Source organism: Spermophilus citellus (genome assembly GCF_964194105.1).
Source record: "Spermophilus citellus genome assembly, chromosome: 10".
Lineage (NCBI taxonomy): Eukaryota > Metazoa > Chordata > Mammalia > Rodentia > Sciuridae > Spermophilus > Spermophilus citellus.
Genome location: NC_138197.1, coordinates 9,490,581 through 9,516,404, shown reverse-complemented (window position 1 = coordinate 9,516,404; position 25,824 = coordinate 9,490,581). Strand labels below are relative to the sequence as shown.

General features: G+C 46.4%; 1 long non-coding RNA gene across 3 annotated transcripts in view; it reads left to right on the top strand.

Annotated features, from left to right (window-relative positions):
* Window positions 1-19,319, top strand: part of LOC308657997 — a 31,905-nt gene extending 12,586 nt beyond the window's left edge. For 2 of the 3 annotated variants that reach the window (XR_014024119.1, XR_014024120.1), the window contains exons 2-3: window positions 17,593-17,792; window positions 19,090-19,319. This is a non-coding gene — a long non-coding RNA (uncharacterized lncRNA). Of the gene's footprint in view, window positions 1-14,187; window positions 14,261-17,592; window positions 17,793-19,089 lie in introns of those variants that run through there. The other variant, XR_014024121.1, reaches the window with a different exon arrangement.
* Window positions 19,320-25,824: the final 6,505 nt, after the last annotated feature.

Sequence of the window (25,824 nt, the reverse complement as noted above, 5' to 3'; positions counted from 1 at the left end):
GTGGTAACTGTAGGCAGACTGTAGGCGGGTCATCCTTGGGGAGGGAAAAGCTCTCTGCTTCCTGTTGCCAAGTCCAGAGCAGATCTCCTTGGCCACACCCTTCTGCCTGATGTTCTGCCTCCCCTCAGGTCTCAGGGAATGGAGTCGACTGTCTATGGATTGAGGCCTCTGAAACCAGGAGTCCCAAATAAACTTTTCCTCCTCTAATTGATTGTCAGGTCTTTTGGTCACAGTGGTGAAGAGCTGACTAAGACTTTCCGCTTCCTCATCTTTTGTTCACTCTTCAGCCTTGGTCTCCCCCTGTCCCCATCATTGACGTGATCTTTTTAAGATGTCCAGTGACTCATGTTTCCCAATGGAAGCATTTTGTGTGACTAGTTTGCTGTGTCTTCCTTTCTGAAAAATTTCCTAGTGATTTTTACTCTGTTTGGGGGTCACAGACATCTTCCAGTTTCTGACCAAAAATTTGGATCCTTTCTCCATAAAAACATGCATACCTAAGTAGTCACGATTAAGATGCTCTTGATCTTCAGGAACAACTATTGCTTGCAGATATTTGTTATTCTTTTCCTTCATGGGCTCCCTCCCATGTTTCTGTCTTAAATATGGCTTTTCTTTTTGCTTTTTCAGGGATCAGATCATTACCATCTTCTTTTCTTCTTCTATAAATGCCACCTATGTGACTCTGTCCTCTTGTAAGTCTGATATGCTAAGAACCTCAAATCTGCCTTTAAGTCCCTAGACAGCAATACCTCATCTTGGTGGTGTCTCCTCATTCTGTGTATAAGGTCTTCTGTCATCTGGGGTGTGTTTTCTATTACTGTAACAAAACACCTGAGATAATCAACTTAAAAAAAAAGGAATGGTTTATTTTGGCTCAGAATTTTGGAGGTTTCAGTCCGTGGTTGGCTGGTGCCACTGCCTTGGGCTGCATGGAGGCATTGTATCATGGCCAGAATGCACAGCAGAGGAAGCCATTCATTTCCTGGCTGGGAAGTGGAAAGAGGAAGAGGAAGAGACCTGAGTCCTGCAGCTCCTTTAAAGGGAATACTTTTGTGGCTATTAAAAGTTCCCCCACCTCTCAGTAGCATCGTAGACTGGGGACCAAGCCTTTAACAGGAACTTTTGGGGGACACTCCATATGCAAACCATAGCCAGGGCCAAGTGCTTCTTGGTCTCTTTCCTTCTGTCTTTCGGCTTATTCTGTTGGTATTGAGCACACCCTGAGTCCCTACTGTGACCCACAGACTGTTTTCAGCTTCTCTTCTTACTAGCTCCCCTTCCCTTTTACTTCCCTGGCTAATTTTAATTCCTTCTTTAGGGGTTCAGATATCCCCACCTCTTTGAGGAGGAAGCCTAGCTCCATGCCAGACCCCGGAGGGCCATTTCTCTGCTCTCAAGCTCCTGTGCACCTCTCATTCCTGCAAAGCTGGGGGCTGAGCAGCAGTGAAGAAGTGTCCAGCAGGGAGAGACTCCTGCTCCTGTGAGGGGCTCTGATGTGCACCTCCTTCAGCGGGCAGTGAACCCCTGAGAACGGCAGCCTATGCCTTTCCCCTTCAAAACCTTGATGGCAACAGAAGTGAGCCCAAGTCCCTGGCTGTACTGGAGGTGCTGCCAGAGCAAACCTCAGGGGACTCCGCCCCCCCCCCCCACAGGATGTCCCAGTTGCATGAGCTGATGCCTCTTCCCTGTATTTTTGAGCCGTGTCTTGTGTGAACTGCAGTTGAGAGCATCCTAGCTGATAAGCTGTTTTAACACGGTTCTCTTCTAATCTGACCCTGCGACTCCAACCCCTGCCCCTGCTTGATGGGGTCCCCCTATCTTAACAGAGAGAACCTGTTATGGCTTTGCTGGGTCGATGGCCACAAAGGCCACATTCCACATCTGAAGGTGGAAAATCCATAGACACAGCATTTTCTTGGTGGCTGATGCTATACATGACCCCTTGCTCCATTTTTCTTTTTGGCAAAAATTTAAACAAAACACATAATCAGACAATCCTTTTAAAGAAAAACATCATACTCATCAATTACAGGCTATGTAACAGAAAAGCCTTAGATAGTTATCTAATAGTTACTTAGAAAGAAAGAGAATGATGTGGGGGCATTTGGAAGCGAAGGCTGCATTCTGGCAATGAACAAGCTTGTGGAGGAAAAATGGACTGGGGCCAGAGTGCCCCCTGCCCTGGAGTCCCACCAACCTGGGTGACTTGGGGATGCCCCGTCCCCTGCTGGCCTTGTTTTCCTCTTCTGTGAAATGAAGGAGGAGAAGCAGATGCCCTCCCAGGTCCTTTCTGGCTCTACACATCTGTGATGTATGGAGGTTTGAATTCAATTGATTATTTTCCAGACTCTTCCATGTGTGCTGGCTCAGCCCAGCTCACTCTGCTCAGCCTTTCTGACAGTGATAAGTTGCAAAGTCATATAGAAGGGAGTTTTCTGTCTTCAATTCGGGAGACATATCTAGCTCTATTACTTGGGGTAACTCAATTCAATTCACATTTGATTCAATGTTGACTGAATAGTTACTTCAGCCAAATTACCAAGGAGGCTCCTGGCTTCCCTTGTGAACCCTGGGAAGTCTGATGATTTTCTATTATCTCTCCTTCAATCACCAAACACTTATTGATTGTCTACTGTAGCCTAGATATGGAGCATTAAAGATAAATCAAATTCTGCCTTTTGAGAGCATACCAAATAACATTTTAAATAAAAACAGGCTCTGGTGTCAGTCTTACCTGGCTGAGCTTCCTAGCAGCTCTCCTATTGGCCAGCAAGGCATAAAGTACAAGGAGGGTGGCCAGCCTGCTCTTGTGGGACTCCTGTGACCATGAGGAAGTGCACCTATGAGAGAAACATCAACCACTTTAAAAAGGTCCTACTCTTTAGGGCTCCACCTCTCGACACTGCCACCCTGGCTGCTAAGCTCAAGTAAGGCACATGAACCTGGGTAAAGTATAAGTCCATGCAATGAAGTTTGGCTTCTTACTCTGCAGAAGAATAATAACTTCACATTTGGCCCTCTGAATTTGTGGGTCCACAACTTGAATTCAATGAATATTTAGAAAAAGAAAGCATCTGTATTGAACACGTGGAGGCTTTCCTCTTTTTATTTCCTAAAGAATATAGTGTCACCACTATTTACATTGTACCAGGCATTATGAGCAACCCAGAGGTGATTCAAAACACAGGGGAGGATGTGTGTAGGCTCAATGCAAACCTGGAACTCTTTGCCATCAGGGACTCTAGCATCCTCTGACTTTGGTATTCACGGGTGTCTGGGACCAACCCCCCCATAGATTCTGAGGATGGCCGTGTCTGGTTTGCATGGCCATATCTGGTTTGCATGGTATGTGTTTAGCCTCCAAATATAAAGACCAGCACATGCTAAATGTAGCACAGGGTCAGTTCAGCTGCTCAAGTCATAAAATACAACATGTCCACAAACGTTTGAAGTTTATGGAAAGAGGCTTGGCTTTCACAGAATTTATGGAACAATGACATTTACAGTAGCTTGGAAATGAGCTGAGGTCCTGCAGGTAGGAAAGGGTGGAAGAAGATTCAAGACTGAAGGAGTGTGAGGCGGAAGTTAGCAGAATGACGAGCATGATGGGGTGAGGAGGGTCCCTGAGAAGGGGGAGACCATCACCAGTGTCCCCTGCAGATAAGCCCTACAGTGTGGGGTAGAGCCCTGAGTGCTATGCTGAGGATCTGACAGGCAGCAGGAGCCCTTGGAATTAGGAGAAGACATGGCACCCCTGCTGTGGTTCCATGTGGCATGTCTTCCAACAGGAAATCAGGACTGGGATTTGGATGTGATGTCTGACTTATCTGTGGTTCATCAAGAGGCAACAAGAAAATCAGTGTGGAGCTCAAGGGAACCTCTGCTGAAGTAAAGTGTGAGAGTCATGAGCAAGCACTTATTGACCATATTCATAGAGCACTTGCCATTCCCTAATAGGTATTGAGAATAAGTCAACTTATAAAACAGAGTACCTGCCCTCATGCAGTTTACAGTCTACAAAAGTAGATAACAAAGAGGAAAATACATGAAGTCCATTTTGTAACAACACACGTGTGGGTGGGTGTTTTATTAAATAAAGAGGTTTATTTGGTTCACAATCCTCATGTCTAGAATGTCCAAACAACATGGTGCTGGCACCCTGGGGGAAACCCCTGGCTGATTTGCAGCATGGCAGAGATGTGGGAGAGAACTGACCGTGTGAGGAAGGGCCCCATGTGCAAGCAAGGAAGCAAGAAAGATTGAGGAGAGTGGCCAGCCTGCTCTCGTGGGACTCCTGTGACATGAGAGAAGCATCAACCTGTGAGAGAAGCATCAACGGCTTTAAAGAGGTCCCACTCTGTAGGGCTCCACCTCTTGACACTACCACCTTGGATGCTCAGCTCAAGGAAGGCACATGAACCTTTGGGAGACAAACCACATCCATGCCCTAGAACCGAATTTGAGGAGTGACGAGACAGAGGAAGCATAGGGGCTGTGTGACTCCTTGAACAGGGAGGTGATATTTGAGGACAGAATGTGGAGACTGTGGGTGGGACTCTGCAGGAGGATGGAGCTCAAGGTTGAAAATCCATAGCTGAGAATGGTGTTGAGATGCACAAACAGTTCAACGCGGCTCACTGCTGTGGTCAGGACACCCCAGAGGGGACAACCCCATCTAGTGCTTGGAAGCCTCCATTATATATGTCTGTTAGGAGGACAGAAAGAGACCAGGTACCCAGGGCTGCCCAATAGGCAGCCAGAACCCCACTCCTGGAAGCTGGGAGTCAAGTTTGTACGAAGGTTGGGATTTAGGGGTCTCACATCCAAGGGCAGCAGCTGCTCAGGGGGACCTGGCTGTATGTGCCCTAGCATGTGGAACAAAGAGAAGATTCAAGGGCAGAACTTTGGGGAGAGAACAAACAGTCCCAAGGGAGACCAAGGACAAGCAGTCTGAAATATGGGAGGGGAGGGAGAGCCGGCTGTGCTGAGGCTGTGATAGGAAGGGCACAGTGATCAACACTTGAGGTCACGTGCAGAGAGGGCAGAGTGGGGCTGAGGAGACAGGAGGTGGAATGCAGGGGCCTCACGTGAGCACCAAAGGTAAGAAAATGGACCGACCAGGAGCTGCTGGATTAAACTGTTTGCAGTGGAAAAAAAAATAGATGGATTGGGTAATAATATGAGAAGGAGGGAGGATCGTGGGTTTTTCGTTTTGTTTTGTTTTCAAGAATTTGCTCTTTCCCATGGAACGGGTTCTATGCCAAATCTGGGCCTCAGTGCTGAGGCTGCGAATTCTCTTGGTTTCTGAGCTCTGCAGTGCTGAGGCTCAGGCAGCTGCTCTCCACTTGGCCCCACATCCTGTCTTTTGGCTCGTGTAAAGAATAAACAAACCAAGTGGGCAATGAGCCTGGTGCTTGATCCAGAATATTCTTCAAGCTTTAGACCACACTTGCTCTAATCTGACTGGTGGGTTCCACCTCAATGTTTCTGATTTCCAATTTGCACACCAGCTATTTCCTTATGCAAATCTACTGTGCCTTATGCACAGTAGGTGAACAATAGGTAATTGTCATTTGATTGAATGAGTTGATGTACAAAGAACTTTGAGGCTCCCATAAAGGGCCAGTATGTCTCACCAAGTGACACTGGTGGGCATGGGCTATTCAGAGTCTGTGTCATATCATCTACGAAGGCCAGGGTGTTCCCCTGGAGATCTCCATTTGAGGATTGATATGCTGCGGATCATTCTTCTATTCTCAAGCATGAGGAATTTTCTTTGCCAACACCTCACCCTCCTAATTTCATTTAAAAACAGATAATCCTCTAAAAAGTCAAATAATATCAAGTAGCAGGGGCCAGGGAAGTGGAAATACAGTGTAGCCAGTGTGCATCTCCTCTGAGATTCAAGATGTCAAACTGTGTTACTTTGGTTATTGCTTTACAGTATTTCAAATCGTGTTACATTATATCTCGCCACTCCTAAATATGAAGTGAGCCCAGAACAGTCAGATAATGGGCAAGCACAAGGGTTGCCTGACAGTCTGAATTATCCTTGAGTGGCTTGGCATAAAGTGATCACACCGCTCTTTAGGGAGAGGGGAAAAGGGAAAAAAAGAGAGCCAGACACTTCTCTTCGGACCAAGGAACATTGAACTCAGATTCAGTGACCCATGCTCAGGCAGGAGCAGCAGGCTGGCTGGCTGGTGCTCCTGTCATGCTCTGCAGCCACCCTGAGCTCATCTGAATCTGGAGAGAAAAAGCTGAACCTTCCAAGGTCTTTCCCGATTAAGAGGGCTGCTGCTCACCAGGGAAATTAGTGACAGGTGGAAGTGACCATGTGCTTCGCCCTGCAGGGCTGCAGCTCCTCAACAGGCTCGTGACAGCCCTATCCACTGACCCTATCCCGCTATCACAGAAAAGGGGTGCCATTTCTAGGCCAGTATGATTCACAGCTTGAAGGACTCTAGTTTACAAACAGGCATTTCACAGACTAGCGTGTGTGTGCGCACGCGCGCGTACACACACACACACACACACACACACACACTCCCTGCTTTATTCCATAGGCCGAGGCATTCTATTTTTACCCCTGCTTTGTATAATCTAGATTTGCATCTCTATTAAAAACCGCAGATAATGAGCCTTTAGAATGTGAGCTGCAGGGACAACCATTGAAGGCAGGGACTGGGGAGAATATGAAGACGGGCAGCAGCTGGGCTTGGTGTGGCCCCAGAGGACTGCTCCTCACTTGGGTGGGTCTAGAGAGCCTAGCCTTGGGGCCAAGTTAAACCAGGAGGGACATTTCCAAGGCAGATTGAGGCCAATTAATTCGAATTTTTATGAAGAACTGCTGAGGTTGGAGGCATGCATCACAACAAGGCAGGAGCCTGGGGACGGTCCCACGGTTGGCTCAGAGGAGTGACTGGAATCAGGTATGAGGAGAGGCTCAGGTGGAGTGCTCAGGGAGAATGCTGCATATGGAGGGTGTTGCACTTCTGTAGTTTTGTGTGTAAGGTGTGGCTCATGGACAAGCCAAGAGCTAAGACACAGCCCCGCTTCCTCTGTATTTTTGACACTTCCTGACTCATCTTCGAATCGTCTTCTTTCTGCCCCATCCTTCCCCTACACAGTGCCATTTATTTTCTTAAGATGTGTCCTTTGTGACATTCCACTACCACCCAAAAAGAGCCATTCTTCAAAGCATGGCTTGTGAAGACTTCCCCAAATCCTCACTCCCCTGAACTCTCAATCTTCTGGGCTCCTTTCAGGAATAGCTCTTGACTTCATTTTATCTTAGAATGTTTTTTTTTAAGTTTTGGTCAATTCCTAAGAGTCCTGGGGAACCCTTCTGAGGTCCTGGAATAATTTTTCTCAGTATCTTTTTATGAACCAAAAACTCAGCAACCTGAAACTAGGAATGCCCAGTGGTGGGGGCTGGCTCTAATCCGACAAGCATCCAGTTTGGGGAGCTTGAGTAATGGGATGTGCTCACCCATGGACTTCCAGAGCATTGTGTTTCAGAGTCCATTCTGGGGCAGAGGGTGGCAGAGGGAACGCATGAGAATTCAGAGAGATCTACCTGTTAGCACTGTTTTTTTTTTTTTTTTTACCCTGGATTACTTCTCTTCCCTCTTGGTGTAGTACCTGGCAGTACCTGTCATCCTTTTCCTGAGTGCTTTGCCCATTAGAGTTCCAAGTCCTGGTGGCTCATTCAGTTCATTGAATAAGAGAATGAAGATCCCAGGGAGTCTGCCTCTGAACACCTTCTCCAGGAGTGCTGGCACCTAGAGCACATCTCTGTGTCCTTCTCTTCCACAGCAGGGACCTGCATCAGAGGATTTCTTGCTCGATATTTTGCAGTATGTAGAACCCAGGGTCTTCTGCATGCAAAGCAAGGTCTCTAACACTGAGCAACACCCAAGCCCTTTTTAAAAATATTATTTTGAGACAGGGTCTTGTTAAGTTGCCCAGGCTGGTCTTGAACTTGTGACTCTCCTGCCTCAGCTTGCTGGGAAGCTGGGATTACAGGCATGTCTATTTCTATGATTCATGGAGAAAATCAGCTATTTTCTCCTGTTTATTTCCACCTCCAACCTTGGAAACTTTGAGGAGACAGGGTCTGTTTTCCTTAACTGGAATATTTGCAACAGTTGGGGACCTGGTGTGAGTTTATTTCTTTATTGGCTTATCAGAAAGCCATGTGTGTTTCTTTCTTTGCCACATCATGTAACCTGAGTATGCAGGGTGGGAGTTACAAAATTATGGATTATTAGCCATAGTTCCAGGGTCTCACTGTGGGGTCATGTTGTGTTTGAGGATGTAGCTGAGTGCATCTTAGAGGCATCTCCCTGTGGCAGACTGGGTAGGTCAGAAGCTGGAGGTGTGTCCCACCTGTTGGACGGTGGTTCATCAGTTAATTTACTGAATGATTACTTACCAGATGTCTACACCGTTCTGGCTTGATGGCTGTCAAGTGCTGAGACGCTTTCCAGGTCAATATCAGAAAAAGGCACCCAAGGGGAAGGCCATAGTCTGTTGGTGGCAGGCCAGGGAAGCAGTTTGCACCTGTGTACCCCACCCCAAATGGCAGGGCTTCCCCAAGTCAGAAGGACAGGCAGAGTGTCCAGAGCTGGGGAGGACAAAAACCAAGATGGAGAGCACCAAGGAGATATGCCAGGAGAACAAACCCTTGGGCCCTCTTCTGTTAGGTCATATAACCTCCAAATCTATAGGTTGAATTCTGGCCCCAACACCCAGAAGGTGAACATATTTGAGAACAGGCTGGTTGCCAACGGAATGGTAAAGGTGGAGTCTCGCTGGAGTAGGATGGTGCCTGCTACAACCCCATGGGGGCCTTATGAAAACAGGCAGAAATGACGCCCACCCTGGGGTCGGAAGCATGGGAGAGCCCTGTGTGAAGATGAAGCCAGAGTCTGCAAGCTCAGGAACACTAACGATTGCCAGGAGCTGTCTGAAGCTGAGGGAGAGACTTCAAAAAATGGGAGAATGGAGCCTGTTCTTCCTCATGGTCCTCAGAAGACACCACTTTTGCCAACACATGGTCTTGGATATCCAGCCTCCAGAACTGAAGGCAGTACATTTCTGTTGTTTAAGCCACCAGGTTATGGTATTTTGATACAGTACCTTGAAAATGAGTCCAAGGTGTGACATTTTCTGGTCCTGAAACAGGACAGTCTGGAGATATGGCAGGAGCCCAGCCTGGTACAAGCTGTTGTGAAACACAACGTATACCACAAAGCAGGTGCATTTGACATGGAGTATCCTGATGCTGGGGACACAGGTGCTGAGTCCTACAGTGCTGAGCTTTCTATGGTCAGGCAGACCTGGGCCCTGGGGGTGCGGGGAGAAGCACCTGTAGCCAGTGACATTGGCGCTCTGCCTGCAGCCCTGTTTTGGTTGTGTGGCTTCCTCTTAGTTTTGTGAGCTTCCTTCCTGACCCCTAGAACCCATAACTTCTTCAGCTGATTATCCTTGAGCTACTGCAGCCTCACCCAGATGCACCAGACCAAAAACTACCCCAGAGTTTATATTCTTCTGAGGCTTTCTACAGTCAACATGGAGAAGGAACAATAAACCCTGCAGTAAACTATGCTCCAGGTGTATTTATTTCAAATTGCTGCTGTAACCAATCACAACCAATTTGATGGCTTAAAACAACACAAGATAAATTTATTATCCTCCTCTTCTGTGAGACTGTCTTAGGTTGTGTTGCCCCCAAATTAATTTGGAGACAGGAGATGATTGACTGAGGATGTGCACCCAGGGGAAAGTGATGATGGTGCAGCAGAAGCAGGGCAGAGAAAGCGAAGAAGCCAAGCAAGAGTCTTGACTTCTGGTGAAGTCCCAACATCAGCCTCATCTCAAAGGGGACCCTAGTGACAGGCAGAATATGGGTGCCCATGGTTGTCAGACTCACCAACCCAAAACTGTAACTCCTTCCTCATTGAGAAATTGGGTCTTTGCAGATGTGGCTGAAGATCTTGAGAGGATCTCAGAGTGTCTCATTGGGTCAGATGTGGACACGTGCATTCTTACCGGAGAGAAGCAGAGGGAGAGTCGACATAGAGGAGAAGATGCCACGAAGGTGGAGGCAGGGACTGGAGCCACCCAGACACAGGACAAGAGAAGCCCACCACTGTCAGAGCTGGGAGAGAAGAGCAGTCTTCCTCTAGAGCCTCCAGAGTGAGCAAGTAACCTGACACTGCTCGGTGACACTGCTGGGGACTTGTGGCCTCCAGAACCCAGACTGAATAAACTTCTTCTGTTTTTGATGTAGAGCTTGTGGTTATTTGTTATAGCAACTTCAGGAAGCTGATCCTTACCCACCCTGGGCTCTGTTTGTCTGCTGGAGTGCACCCTGCCTTGCTCAGGGCAGCTCTGCACTTATTGGATACATCACCCTTCAGAATCAAGGGGACAGCCAGTTGTAGGATTTGGAAGCACAGAAATCTGACCCCAGGGTGTGCATCATTTCTGCCTGTTTGAGATGTCCTCGTTTCACTGTGAAATGAAGGTGAGAGTCATGGGATCACAGCTACTCAATGGCCCCAGACACACAGTTTGGTTCTCACATGGCTTCTTGTCATAGCTACAAGAGACCTAGGCAATGTGTATGGGAAGCAAATGCATGTCAGCCATCACATACCCATTGGCTTAATGCCACACAGAATTGCTCTTTAATTTAAGCATGCTTTTAGAGAACTACACTAAAGATAATGCTGTGAATTGACAAAACAAACTTTTGTTTTTCTCCCCCCAGGGAACAAAACGTCTTCCCATTTCTGGGCCTACATTTATAACCTAAGTCTGAGTCATGGAGAAGATTAGAGGGCCAGGGCCAGGGCCAGTCCAGGGCGCAGGGTAAAAATGCAATTGTTAGATGCTCTCTTAGTATTTCATTAACCAAATCTAGTTTATAATGCGCTCAACTTAATGATCAGTTTTGTTCTTAAGCAAAAAGGTTTCACTAACTTCCAGAGTAGAAATAAATATGCCTTTTGCAATTGCCCTGCTTTCAAATGTCTGTGTGGCATTTTGGTGAAATTGTTTTGAGCTCCTTACGTGTGGGGGTGGGAAGAAGACCAACATTCCTGTAAATGCTTCCTGGTTGACCAGGTGAATGAACTGGGAGTGCTCTACGTGGAACTCGTCTCTCCTGCTCAGTGCCCTGCTCCTCCAGGTGAGGGGCTAGTTCTGACTCATCCTTGTTCTCCCTGAGGCTGAGCACATGACCTGGCACTCAGAGTTCTCCACACACATTCAGCTTCTGTGAGTTCAGTTCAGTTCAACAAACAGAGCAGCCCAAAGATTCTGGTGCAGTCGTGGTGGAAAGTGGCTGAGGGTTGGGTAATAAAATCTACCTCTGGCCCCTCGTTGATTTGCATAAATTAGCCTTGCAAATGACGAGAGCCTGCTTTGCCAGTTAGACCTTTGTTTATTTAGGGCTCAGAGAAAGATGCCCTGGCATTTCTAGTCTTGTCAGACTTCCCAGCAGTATCCAATTTTCTAGGTCCAATATCTGGATTACTTGAGAGCCACAGTCAGCCTGCAGGGCAGGAAGACTTATAAGACTCTCTATTCTCTCCTGTCACTGAGCCCTGGATGTTTATCACGCAGCCATTCCTTCCTTCCACATTGAGTGCATGTCTCCAGAGGATAGTATCTGTCCTGTCTGGCTCTCACCTTGAGGACTCTGGCTTTGGCAGTGGTCTTTCTGGCTTCTCATTCTCAGCTTGCCCACCCCCTCCCATTCCCATCCTGTGTCTGCTCCAGGCTTCCTGCAGTCACCTTGCACAGTGATGCACTGTGGTCTGAGCCTGGCTCCTGCTCTGACCGGCTGCCCCCAGCTTGATCAGCCTGATGGGACATGGAGTACCTCTTCTCTGGCTCCAGTCCTTCCCTGGAACCTGAGCTCTGGAGGCCCATTAGCCAGGCCCTCTCCATTTCCCTGGTCCCTGAGGGAGGGGCTTTGGACCACTCTATTAATGAGTCCCCTGGGAAAGGAGCTGAGGCCAATGGATCCGGGGTCTGACTATTTTGCCTCCTCTCTCCTCTGTTGCTCCCTCCTCATTTCCCATGGTCTGCCTTCTTCTCCTGTCTGTCCTTGGTAATGTTCCCACCTGCACACATTCCTGACCTAACATCTTCCCTCCAAGGACTTGCTTTGGAGCTGTCTTCTAGAAGCTTTGACCCTTTCAGGGATGCTCCCGGTCACCTCCCTGGTTCCTGCTTGATCCAGAGTCACACCATCCCTCCTATGCTAGTGGAATTCCTGTGCTCGATTCCCCCATCCACTCGTCTAGACTTGACCTTCCTTATCTCTGGTCCTTTTAGCAACCCTAGTCCCTTAGCAGAAATGGGAGACTTCTTTACTCTTGACAGATCCTGCCTGGTCCTTTGACCAGTCCCTATTCCCACATGAAAATTATTGTCAAGCCTTGGATTTCTCTATCCGTGTTCTGGTAATATGGCCTGAAGCTGTGCTTATCATTTGTACTGGGACACTCCAGTTCCATGGAAGACCACGGCATCAGGTGTCTTCTGAATTGTGAGAAATTGCTGAGCTCCTTGGCACCAGGCCATGCCTGGCACGTTGACCTGGCACATTGACCTTCTGCTACTCACAATGCAGGTGCCCTTCCCTGGTGTCTGACTCATTGCTCTGCCTTACTCCAGGGAGCTGCCAGACCTTATCAGCAAGCTCTGAGATTTACCTTTCTGTTTATTTGTTTGTTTGTTTCAAGAGCAAGGAATTTTAAGGAGTTCAGACAGCCCAAACCAAGAACACAGAAGAAAACAATTCAGAGCCATGTGGGTGATGACAGTGAAGCCCGTTCAGAAACATATTTAATGCCTCAGATGCTTTTTGATTTTTTTTTTAACACTTGACAAGGACGACTTTATGCCCTGGTGTCTCTGTTCTCCAGCTGTTGTCTTCAGATGCACAAGTCATGACCTATAATGTAACACAACTATGCTTTAAAACAAACTTGCCACATTCATTATCACTAATTTGTATCTGCTTTATGATTTTCAAAGCTCTTCTTCACACCTTGCTGTATTTCATTAAAATTCAGGGTGCTTTGAAGCAGTCAGTGGGAGCTTCTGCATTTGTTTGAGAGTTGCAGCCTGTTGCACAGATATTTTGGAAACTTTGATCTGGGTTTTAAGGCATGTAAAACAAGGGGCCTCATTACACTAGACTAGAACAGTACTTCTCAAATGTCAGTGCACATCAGTCTTCCAAAAAAATGGGAAGCTTAAAATATGGCTGCCCAGCCCTGGAACCACCTCCACTCAGTTTCTGATTTAGTAAATCTGGGGTAGGCCTCGTAAAGTGCCTTTCTTTTCCCGAGCTTGGTAGGTCTGCTGGCCCGGGGGCCACATTTTGAGAACTGCTAAGCTAGAGCACAGGTCTTGTCCCTGGTTGGATAAGCAGAACACACACCAGACTCCTAAAGTACACAGAGGGCATAAGGGGGCCAGTGCAAAAATGGTCAGGGCAGATAGGGTTACAATTGTGACATCTTGGAAAGAAACTGAATATCCAACAGCAGGAAAACAGATGGATCAATATGTCAATGAAAAGATGTATTCACACAGTGGCTCACCCCAGGAAAGTTAAAAATGGATGAACTATAGCTACCTGTGTCAAAGTGGGTAAGTCTTACAAATACAAGAATTAATGAAAGAAGTCGCACAAGGATGGCTACAGTGTGTCATTTAAGTTTCAAGAAGAAACAAGATGATGCTATGTATCACTTTAATACCTATGTAGTTAGAGTGCAGAGATGTATAGAGATAACTGAGAAAGGTAAACCCCAGGTGGACAGCGTTACTGACCCTGAGGTGGGTATGATGCTGGACAGGAGGGAGGGGGACCTTCAAATTCAAGTGGCAGGCTGTTATGGTTTGGACATGAGATGTCCCCCAGAAGTTGCTGTTAATGCAGGAATACTCAGAGGTAAAAGGATTGTAAGAGCTGTAACCCAATCAGTCTATCATGGTTTGAATGGGCTAACTGGGTGGTAACTGGACAGGTGGGGTGTAACTGGAGGAGGTGCATCACTGGGGGCTGCCCTGGAAGGGTACATCTTCCTTGTAACCCTTCTCCCCCTTCCGACCACACCACAAGCTGAGCAGCTTTTCTCTTCTGGGCACTTCCCCCATGACGTTCTGATTCACCTCAGGCCAGAGCAGTGGAGTCGGCTGACCATGGACGGAGACTTCTGAAACTGTGAGTCCCAAATACACTTTTCTCCTTTACATTATTCTTGTAGGGCATTTTAGGTGAAAAAGTTAACTAAAATAAAGGCTGTCTTTCTTAGACTGGGTGAGAGTTTACAAGTATATATTATACCATTCTTTAAATCCTTCTTATGAAATGATAAATGTATATCTCCCCAAGTTCCCACGGGGATGCTTGTTTTTCTAACACACTATTTGTGATCCTTATGCACAGATTATCTGTGTGTCTCTGATGAAATGTACCCCATTGAAGTGTTTATAAATTTAACTCAACAACAAAAATCCCAAATCCAATTAAAAAATGGGCAAATGATCTGAATAGACACTTCTCAAAATAAGTCAAACAAATGACCAACAAGTATATAAAAATATTCTCCTTCACCAGTCATCAGGGATATGCAAGATCACAATGAGATCCCATCTCCCCCTGGTTAGAGTGGCAAAAGTAATGGGTGCTAGCAAGGGTGTGGAGGAAGGTAGCTCTTGCACATGCTATTATTGGTGGGATGTCAGTTAGTAGAGCCACTGTGGACACAGCATGGAGGTTCCTCAAAAGATGGAAAGCCGATGTGCCATCTAACTAAGCAGCCCCACTACTGGGTGCATAGCCACAGAAATGAGGCCATTGCATCAAAGGGACACCCGCACTTCTGTGCCCACTGCAGCAGTATTCACAGTACCATATTCTTGACCCACACGGTACTCTGATCATCCATTGTAAGCTTTGCCACAGTGAAGAAAGTCAAAAGAGTCCTGCAGGTGCTAAACATGGGTTTTGGGCAGGGACATAGTTAGAATGCAAATAGTGGCTGTATGAGACTACTCTGAAGGGAAGATAGGGACCCATGTAGCCTGGGATGTTTGACCAAGTGGATCACATTTGTTGATAATCAGTCCTGGATGCATATGAAAGTACAAAACCATACACTTACAGTTTCATTGTTCCTTGTTTTTAAGAAGTAATAAAAATCACTGTGCAACAGTCTTTAAATTTAGCCTGCCAATACACAGAGCATCTCTAGAATGACTTTATTTTTCTATCAACTGGGGACACAGTTGGGAGTCATTAGAGTGGAAGCAGGCTTGCTTCTGCAGGTACCTGACGGGGAGTGCTTCCTTTAGGAGGAGCCTGGCGCACAACCTGGCAGGGTTGGGGGGTCAGGTTGTTAGGATGCTGACCATGGAGGCTGAAAAGTGCAGACCTGTGTTATTTGGTGGGCACACATGGACCCAGCAAAGACAGGAAGGACTCTGGGGGGGGGCACTATGCTGACTGAAATAAGCTGGGCACAGAAAGACTATGGCGGTGTGTTCTCCTTACATGGAGGATCCAGGAGATCAAACTCTGAGAATCAGAGAACAGAAAGGTGGTGCACAGAGGCTGTGAAGGCGGAAGGCTCAGGTAGGCATGAGGAGGGGCAAGGATTGGAGGGCATGGGTATGTGGCGTGTTGTGGTTCAGTCACCCACACCATAGACATAGGCCACGACATCACTTTTTCTCCCATAAATTTACAATTACAATTTGCCAACTAAAAAGCTGTTGTCTGTAATAGGGGTCTCATATGGTGGCACATGCCTGTAATCACAGCTACTTGGGAGGATGAGGAAGGAGGTTCACAAGTTTGAGACCAACCTGGGCAATTTAGCAAGACCCTGTCTCAAAACAAATTAAAAAGGACTGATGGTGTAACTCAGTGGGAGGGTACTTGCCTAGCATGTATGAGGCCTGGGCTCTGTCACCAGTACTGCATGCACATGCACACACTAAAAATGAACATTTTAGAAAAGAAAGGAAAAAAAATACATGTTGTCTATAATAACTTGGAAGGCATACTAAATACCTCGAAGCCCTCAGCTCCAGGGGGAGAAGTTAGACAGGATGTTACCAGTGTTATGCTGAGTTTCCCTGTAGCAAAAATAAGAAGGGAGGTGCTTTTTGTTATTTCTGGTTTTTGTGGTTCTCTGTTGCCACTTCCACAACACTAGGTGCATTAAGGGGTAAGGAGGGCAGGTGACTTCTTTTGTTAAATGAAAAACTTACCATACCACAGTGCACATCACTGACAATGGTTCTAAACCAGCTGTCATCATTCTGTTCTGGTTGCACTGGGAGCAATATCCAGTAAGACTCTGGGTTGTCTCTCCTGATGACAGCGGGAGTATATTCTGTGTGGGAAAGAAGGTGCACACAGATACTGGTGGCCAAAAGAAGCAATGGTGACATCATCCCCAACTGTCCACCAAAAGTCTGTGCTCTTCCAGAGAAGAGAATTTTACTGGGACATGGTTACCTAGTACTGCTAATGTCTATGTGACTGATTCCTGCCAAAGAACCATTGAGTAAAGTTCCCCTTAAAGACTAGAGAGATTAAAAAGTGGGGAACCTTTCCACCGTCCCTTGCCCATTCTCTGGATGGATTGAGAAGACTCTGGGTCCTGAGAGGATGGGCTGACCCACCAGTCAGGAGACTGAATCCCTGAGTCACTTGGTGGAAGGCTTCTGACCTACCAGGAACACCTGAATTTGCCTTGCTTGCATAAGAATTACATTTATTTTGTGTTAAGCCACTGGTAATTTAAGGTATTTGTTATAGCAGCTAGCATTGCTGTAAATAATCTACTCACATGGAATTTCACTCAATTTGGGGTCTTTACTTTTGTCCTTAGTTGATTGTCTTTTCAGTGGAAAACTAGCATGGCTGGGGGCTGTGTGACTTTGCTCACCCATTTTTATTGTCCTGCTATGCAGGATTTTACTGAGCCTAGAGTGAACCAGCAGAGCTTTGTGTCTTGCATTAGTTAGCTCTCAATTTTTTCTGGAAGAAACAAGAAAATGCATTTCATTTTCCACTGATCATGCTGTGATGACAGATAATTAGAAACTTTAATCAATCTTGTTTTGTCAGCATGACTTTCATATAAAAAAGAGACTGTTTTCAAAAAGCCACACATAAATATAAAATTTAGGGCTGTGAAGCATCAGTAATGAATGGTAATAACATTAAGTAACGATATCACACAACCCTTTCACCAAACCTCTTGTGTGTATCAAATTCTTTCCCTCCACACCTCTCTGCGTTTCCATTTGCACAAAATTTTCATTTATTTATTTGCCCTTCATATCTTACAAATCACCACTCCAGCTTGCATGGATGTAGGTAGAAGAGGGATTTACAATAGAACTTACTTCTTCCCACTTAATCAGTCTCAGCATTTAACACTTTCAGAGCAGGCCTTTGAGCCAGTGGAGGCTGAATTCAGATTCTGACTTCATCATTTCCAGCTTTGTGATCTTTAGCAAGTTACTTCCTCTCTTTAGGTGTCATCTCTCTTGGCGGATTGGCCTTACCCATACTGAAGAGGAGAAAGGGCAACCTTTCCCTTGGAGAACATCAGACATTGAGGTGGAGGAAGCCCGGTTGCTCGAATGTGGATGCCTGTGGATGTTCTGCCTTGAGGCTCTGGCTCTGCTGGAGATTCTGAAGAGGGATTGAGGGAAAGGCCAATGTGGGGTCTCGGGTACGGGCCATGTGAGCGTGATGAGGCCTGGGGCTCGGCTTGTAGCTAGAGGCCAAGAGTGCAGAGGTCTCACTAAGGATCTAGTTGTGATGGCCATGCAAGGCTTGCGAGTGGACAGAGGTGGATGCTGTCCCACCCTTCCTGGTTGCCTTGTGTTTCTGTTCACAGTAGTTCTTCTGCCTGCTGCTGCTTCTCTCTTGCTGTACCCACTGATCCAAGACATGCCTGTTTTTCAGGCCCCATTGAGTTTTCCTTTCTCCACAAGTGTCTTAGGCAAATGTGCTTCCTGAATCATGCTGTTCTCCTCCATTCTACTCATTTTGCAAGTATGTAGTTCATGTGACTGTCAGTGCAAACTCTAATCATCTTTTCTTGTGGTTTTACTTCTATTTTTCTCGGTTTTCCAACTAGATAGTAAGCTCAGCAGTGCAAGTCTTCATCCATGTAGCCACGGATCACCCAACATCGACCAGGCGCCCAGCCTGCACCAACGCTGTGTTAATAGCTTTCACACAGTTACCACTTTATCCCTCACAGAACAGTGACGGTGATTACTACAGTTTCATAGATTTTTCTTTGAGCCCTAGATTTTTTACTCATTTGTCCACAAATCTAGGGCCTGAATTTCACAGTAAGTGGGAGATCTGGATTTAAGTGCTGTCCCAAGCCTAATTGTCCTTACACAGAGAGGATGCTCTCAAGGTTGACCATGCCTGTTACTTGTTTTGTATTCATCAGAGAATCCAGCTATGCGCTCCACATGTAATTAAAACTTAATAAATCTTGATTAAGTCTTTGGAAAGGGCACAGTAGGGAGGCTTTCCAAGACTATCCCTTCACTTTTAACTTAATCTCTCCCCTTCAGACATGCTGAATGGAGTTTAAGATGAGAAGTGATTTAAATGCTTGTGGATTTTGTTGACCATTCTATGACAGCTCTCATGATCAACAGGATTTGGGGGATGGCTGAACTGTCTGTGGTTTGCTGGTGTGAACAGGCTTAGGATTTGGCACCTGCTGGTGGGATGGACAAGGATGGGGTCAGAGTCTGAGACTCTGGGCCTTGATCTAGCGTATGCTATTGCTTTTGGAAGATCTCAACATTATCTAGAAATCAATATTTATAGGCTTGGTGGCCAGAAAGCCTGCTTAATAGATGCAGTCAACCCCTGGAAGCCCCCAAAGTATTTTCAGATGAATTCTTCTCTAGCTGAACAGGCTCGGTTTTTAATTATGCCAGGGAGCCTGTTACCAGGGCTGCATTTGTCTTTCTGTCTGCTGAGCATCCGTGTCATAGTCTCTCCCCAGATCCTGGTGTCTCCATGTGGCCTCTCCACCGTCACTACGCCCAGCCCTGTGGAATCTGGCAGTGAAGGCCAGGCACTCAGCACCCAAGTCTCCAAGAATTTTCCTGTCAGCCTCCCCCCAACACACCCTGAGAAGCACCTGTGCACCCAGCCCCCTCATCCATGGGTTCTGCATTATGGAATCAGCCAACTGAAATAGAGAATATTAAAAAAAATCGCTTCTGTGCTGAGCACAACAGGCGTTCCCTTTGCCATCATTCCATAAACAGTGCTGGGTAACAGCTGTTTACCCAGCATGTACACTGGGCGGGTATCATGAGTCATCTAGAGTGATGTAAAGTCTGGGGGAGAACTGGGTAGGTTATATGCAACACTGTGTTGTTTTATAGGGAGCTCTAGTGTCCCTTGGTGTCTGCAGGAGTCCTGGCACCACCCCTGAGGATGCTAAGGCTCAGCTATATGCATGGAGTGACACACATGTGCTCCAGGACCTAGGAGACTCTCTGTTCCAAAGCCCTGTGTTGACAGGATCACTTAGAGTCGTTTTTTTTGTTGTTGTTGTTTTGTTTTGTTTTTTGTTTTGGCCTAGGGGTAGATTCTAGAGATGGAGGCAAGGCAGTCTAACCTCTTCTCCTTTCTTCTAGGTCCCATGACTCGAGGTTGGGTTCTCTGTATTCTGTCACTAACAGGCTGAAGTCAGGTCAATGTAAGGGAGCAATAGCAAGTCACTGAAGTAAGCAAGGGAGTATTTGCTCTTGTGGTAAGACCAGAACAGACCCCTCATCCTTCAGAGAGAGAGGTGGGAGGAGAGAATGAGAGTCCAGAAGAACTCAGAAAAAGACAGAAAACCCAGAGGCCTACATAGGAGCTGCCCTTTCTTTCCAGACTTAATAAATAAGGGGTGGGGGCATGCAATACCAAAACAGAGGGGGTGGGAGTCTGCATTGCTAGCATAAGGAGGAGCTAAAGACTGTGGTTGACCATCACACTTGTGAACTCCTATGGGAGGAGTGGGCGGGGGTGGTGGAAAGAAGCAGTGAGCTCCCCTAGGAGCCAGCAGTGGCTGCTTCTACCCAGGGGGATGAGGCAACTCTGGAGGTGCCATCAAAAGCCAGCCTAGGAAGTGGGACCTGCCCCAGAGAGGACACATGCGCGTGGGGACTTGTCTTACTTAAAGAAAAAGATCATCCACTCAACTGTGTGTGTGTGGGCTCATCCTAGGTCCTGAAAAGGACCTGGGGAGGGAGGAGGGCTTCCATGGCACTTGGGTACAACATTGCCACAATGCAAAAAAGAGAGAGGAAACATCAAATGCTGTGAATCTAGCAAGACAGAGAGTAGAGAAACACATTTATATTAGGAATGAAAGAGAATTTCCCCTATTATAAAGATAATAAGGACAAACTAGATTAATTCTAAACCCACAAACGTTTAGGCATTAAAGCTGTTAAGGGCCCAAGGTCTATTGGGGTACCACACTATCAGCTAACATTCATTCACCCAGACATCCTGAGGACCTGATAACAACCCAAATTACCTACCCTTTCCTCCAAAAAAGAGGTAGCAGAACAATTGAGTGATGGGGAGGAAGAAAACAAGAGATTCTGAGAGCAAAGAGGTAGTATACAAAACTTAGTTACACAACCACCAAAACCTCACATCTGGGACAAACACACAGCTTAGAGGAAATGGACTAAATCTTCAAACATATCAAACATCAAAACTACCCAGATTCACCCAGGATATAAGAGATAGCAAGAACTTTTAATTATTAAGGAAATTTAATTCATAGCTTAAAACACTCCTGAAAAATAAATCTTCAGCATTAAAAGTTCACTGGTGAATAATACAAATATTTAAACTTGACACAATCTCTTAGAAAATAAAGGAGAGGTACACTTGCCATGTCATTTCACAAAGACAGATTATCTTGATAAATGAAACCATAAATGGGGGGCTGGGGGGGGAGAACTATAAAACAAAACCTTCATGAGAACAGATGTAAAAAGCCTCTGAAAATATTAGCAAATCAGATCCAGTAGTATACCAAAGACAATTACAGCATGCTCAAGTGGAGTTGAGGAATTTTTTTCCTAGGAATGCAAAGCTAGCTCAATATTTAAAATTCATCAGAGTAAACCACCGTGTTAATAGTCTAAAGAGGAAAAAAATCACATAGTATCTAAAATACAGAAAAAGCATTTGAACAAAATTCAATATTTGCTCATAATACTTTTTTTTCAACAAACTAAGAAGGCAACTTTTTCAGTCCATAAAAGAAGATGGGTAGAATATATTTCATTAATAGAAATTTAGTCTGTGAAAACATCATTAATAGAATGAAAAGATAAGCTAAGGACTGGAAGAATATATTTGAAAACCACATATTTGACAAATGTTTTGTACCTGAATATATAAAGAACTCTCAAAATTCAATAGTAAGAAAATAAATAAACCCAATTAGAAAATAGATACAAGACTTGAACAGATACCCCACCAAAAAGGATACATGGAATCCAAAGAAATACATGAAAAGATGCTCAACATCATTAACTATTAGGGAAATGCAAATTAAAGTCATGATGAGATATCCCTATGTACTTACTACAAATGAACATAAAAGGACACTGTTGATAGTACCAATACTCCAGATGTGAAGAACTCAGAATTTTCATGCAGTGCTGTGAGAATCCAAAATGACATGAGCACTCTGGAAAACTTGGCTCCTTGTGAAAGTTTCTGATAAAATTAAATATGCACTTATCATGTGGTCCACACATCTCACTTTTAGGTTGCCCTAGAGAAATTAAAACTGTATGTTTACACAGAAACCTACATGGATGTTTATAGCAGCTCTATTCATAATCCAAACTGGAAATAACAGAAGTATCTTTTAGTAACTGAAGGGATAAACATTGTGGTGAGTCTACATAATTGATACTACTCTAAAAAAAAAGAGAGAGAGAATGAGCTATCCATGCGCACAGTCGCTCAAATGGATCTCAGACGCATCTTATCACATGAAAGAAGTCAGCCTTGGAAGTTTATGTACTGTGATGGTTAACCTTGGCTGCAGTCTAGATTGAGTGATATCTAGAAGATTGGGAATCACACCTCTGGGTGAATTGTGAGGGTGTTTCCAGAGATGCCGTAGGTCAGTGACCTGAGTAGAGAAGACACACCTTGAAGTGGGCACCATAATCCAATAGGCTGGAACCCCAATGGAGCAAAAAAGTGAAGAAGGGGAGGCACATGCCCAAACCTGATTCTTCTGGAATGTGTGGAGGGTCACTGCTACCATCACTCGTGGACGTCAGATTCCGGAGCTTCCATCTCTGAATGTGACTGGCACCAGTGACCCTTCAGGATACTTCCAGGCCCTTGGCCTCAGGCTGGGGCTGCACCATTGCTTCCTGTTGTTCCGATTCCGTAGTCTGGCTGGGTACAAAGTAACCGAGCCCCGCCACAAAGCCTTGTAGGTTCGAACAGCAACTCTTTATTCCCGAACTCTCACCCACCGGCACTCTACACACACTTCCTGGGAATACACTCCCTCCACTGGGCGAGCCAATTCTCATGGAACCCCGCTCAATGGGAACTCCAAAGTAGCGGGGCGCCTGAGGCAACAGGATCCACCCTAATCCCAGCAGGATCCGCCCTAATCCCTGAGCCACCCTATTCCCACCCCCCCCCAGGATCCACCCTAATCCCAGAGCTGCCCTAATCCCAGAGCAGGGTCACCTTTCAACCATTCCCTCTAGCAAAATGCCAGGCGTGGTTCCTGCTCTCAACATTCCCAGGCTTCCTGCTTCCTGGACGGAGCAGCTCCTGGTTTCCACAGCTCTCCAGCCTGCAGATGGCCACTGTGGGACTCTCAAGCCTCTGATTGTGTAGGCCAAATATAATAATCTCTTATAATCCATATATAATATAAATGTTATTTTTCGCCTATCATTTCTGTTCCTCTGAAAGACCCTAACACACATACTTTATGATTTGATTTATATGATTAAAACAGTTAATTTTACACATCAGTTTGCCTAGGCCACAGTCTGCACAGATATTTGCTTAAACAATATTCTGAGTATTTCCGTGAGTGCGTTTTGGGGTTAGATAAATGTTTCATTTGATAAAGTGAGTAAAGCAGACTGTCTTTCCCTATGGATGTGGGCCTCATCCCGTCTGTCTGGGTAGAACACAAAGGCTGATTCTCCCTGGAGTGAGACTTCCTCCTGCCTGCATGCTAGAGCTGGGACATGGGTCTTACCCTGTTTTTGCATTTGAACTGGAATATCTGCTCTTCTTGGGTCTGGAACCTTCAAGACTTTGACTGAGAACTTCATTATCATTTCTTTTGATTCTCAGGCCTTGAGAGTTGGACTGGAACTTTGTCATTGATCTGCTGGGTCCCCAGTTTGCTGACTCATCTCTCCTATCTGGGGATTTGTTACTTTCATAATCCCAGGAGCCACTTCCTTATAATAAGTCTGTCAGCTCCCCTCTCTCCATCTGTACACATTCATGGCTCTACGGGGAATAGTGTAAGAGTCTGAGGGTTGAAGGAATGGTTTGTCTCTTGTTAGTGGTAGTAATCACACGAATGTGTTCATGTGTTAAAGTTCATACACTTGTACACCCCCTAGAAAAGCACTGTTATGAAATACTAATTTTTAAAAATAAATTAAAATACTCGGGAAACTCAGAGAAGGAAAAGAACAGGAGGTGGATTGAAGGTAGAGAAGAGCTGAACATCAGGCGGGACTGGGAGGTGGGATGGGATTTGAACTAGGGCTTGCAGAGAGACTAGGACTCAATTGTGGGAGGAGTGGGGGATGGATGGTTTAGAGGGGGCATGCTGCCAAAGGGTCCAGAACAAACGGAGGGGCAGAGGCAGACCCCGGGGCCCTAGGATGGCAGAGGTGCAGCCTGCAAGGCGATAACGGAAGAGGCTGGGACAGGTCAGGGCCAAATTGTAGTGGGCTCTGAGTGTCCAGGGGAGACATTCCTTTCTAGTTCTTTGTGGGATTTGCAGTCACTAAATAATGTTGAGTGTTGATTCCAAAACAAAAATCCAGGCAGTTCGAGTTCCAGGGGATTTTAAGTTTCCTGAAAGCCTCCTGGGAGGAAAGATACTGAGAAAGGATTTCTTAAATATTCATTTATAAAATTCTTTCATAAGTTTACAAATGAGGCCCTCTATAAAATATTGTATTCACTAGGGAAATAATTCTGGGATTGATCTAAATCCTTTAGTCTCACAGTATTTATGTAAACATCTGTCTCAGTCAGGGTCCCGGCAGGAAACAGATGGCACACTCCAAAGGGAAGCTGAAGGGAGTGTGGGACAGGGCTGTTTACACAGATGTGGGGGGGGGGGCTGGGGGACCCTGGAGGGAGTCAGGGCCTGGGCTGTTCACTCCTGTACCTGAAGGCTCCAGCGAGGGGGGCATTCTATCAGCTGCATGGAACCCAGTGCTGCAGGAGGAGCCCCTCAGTGCGAGGGGCCCTGGGTGGAGGAACCCAGCATCCCTAACCCCAGCCCAGCAGGGAGGGAGTTGGGGATACTCTGATTTCTGTCTCCTCCTCCCTAGAACCTTCTGCTGGTGCTTCCTGCTGGCTCAAACTTAAAAGAGAGCCAGAGAAACCCCAATGGAGTCTGTAGTGACCCATCTCCTGGGACCTGGGTGTGGGGAGGAAGGTGGATGATGGTTCTAGAGGGGAAATGGAGATGGCAAACCCAGTATTATTAGCACATGCTTGAGCTCAGGAGCTAGGCCTGCTAGAGCAGGGGTTTAAGTGGCTGCAAGGGTAACTAGGATGCTGGAGTATGTGCTGGGGAGCGGAGACAGATATGGCCTGGCCCTTGTCAAGTGTTCTGATAGGCCGTTTGGCCCCAGGTAGAAATCCCTACCTCAGTGAGCTTGACTAGTACACGTGGGTGTTTTGGGTGCACTTTATGGATTTGCGTGGGAGCCCTCAAGACGCTGCACTAACTGCTTTTGATGAGTTTGGTCCTCCTTATGCGGGCCTGGTGCCTTGCACGAGCTGAGGGAATAAAGTGGGTCAAGTTCGGGGCTCTGAGTCAGTGTCACGGTTCTGGAAGGTGCTGGAGGCATTACCTGGGGACCCAGGACTGCTGGCTCCTTGGGCTGCCTTTGTCCCACTTTATTCCCATCAGTCAGAGAGAAGGACAGCAGCGTGCACTAATAGGACGGGCACCAGCCACAGAGAGTAGGAGTCATGAGAGAACATGAAGCAGCAGCCCTGGGGACAGGATGCCTCCCTCCACACTGCTCCTAATTAGCAATATGGTACTCAGGGGACCTCCGAGACCAGCTAAAGACCATTAGCTCTGCGAAAGAACACCACTCCTGCTGTCACCATGCCTGATGTGTCTCCTTCAGTTCTTGTGGGACACTCGCTTCCTTGGCAGGTTGTGATTTGGCCACAGGCTTGATTGGGTGACACCGAAAATACCCCAAAGCTATGCCCCTAAACTGTGCTCTGACTGATAAAAATCATCATCAGTCAGAACTGCAAACACCTGAGAAAGCACCTGATGGGTTTAATCCAGTGCACTGGGAGGAAACTGAGGCCTGGACAGGCTTAGCACTCTGCACTGTGCACCTCGGGGAGCAGGCTTTGCATGAAACACTTTGCAAGCTGTGCCTCTTGCAAGGTGTGCATCCAGTGTGCCCCCACGGGACACACTTAGAGCAGAAGGA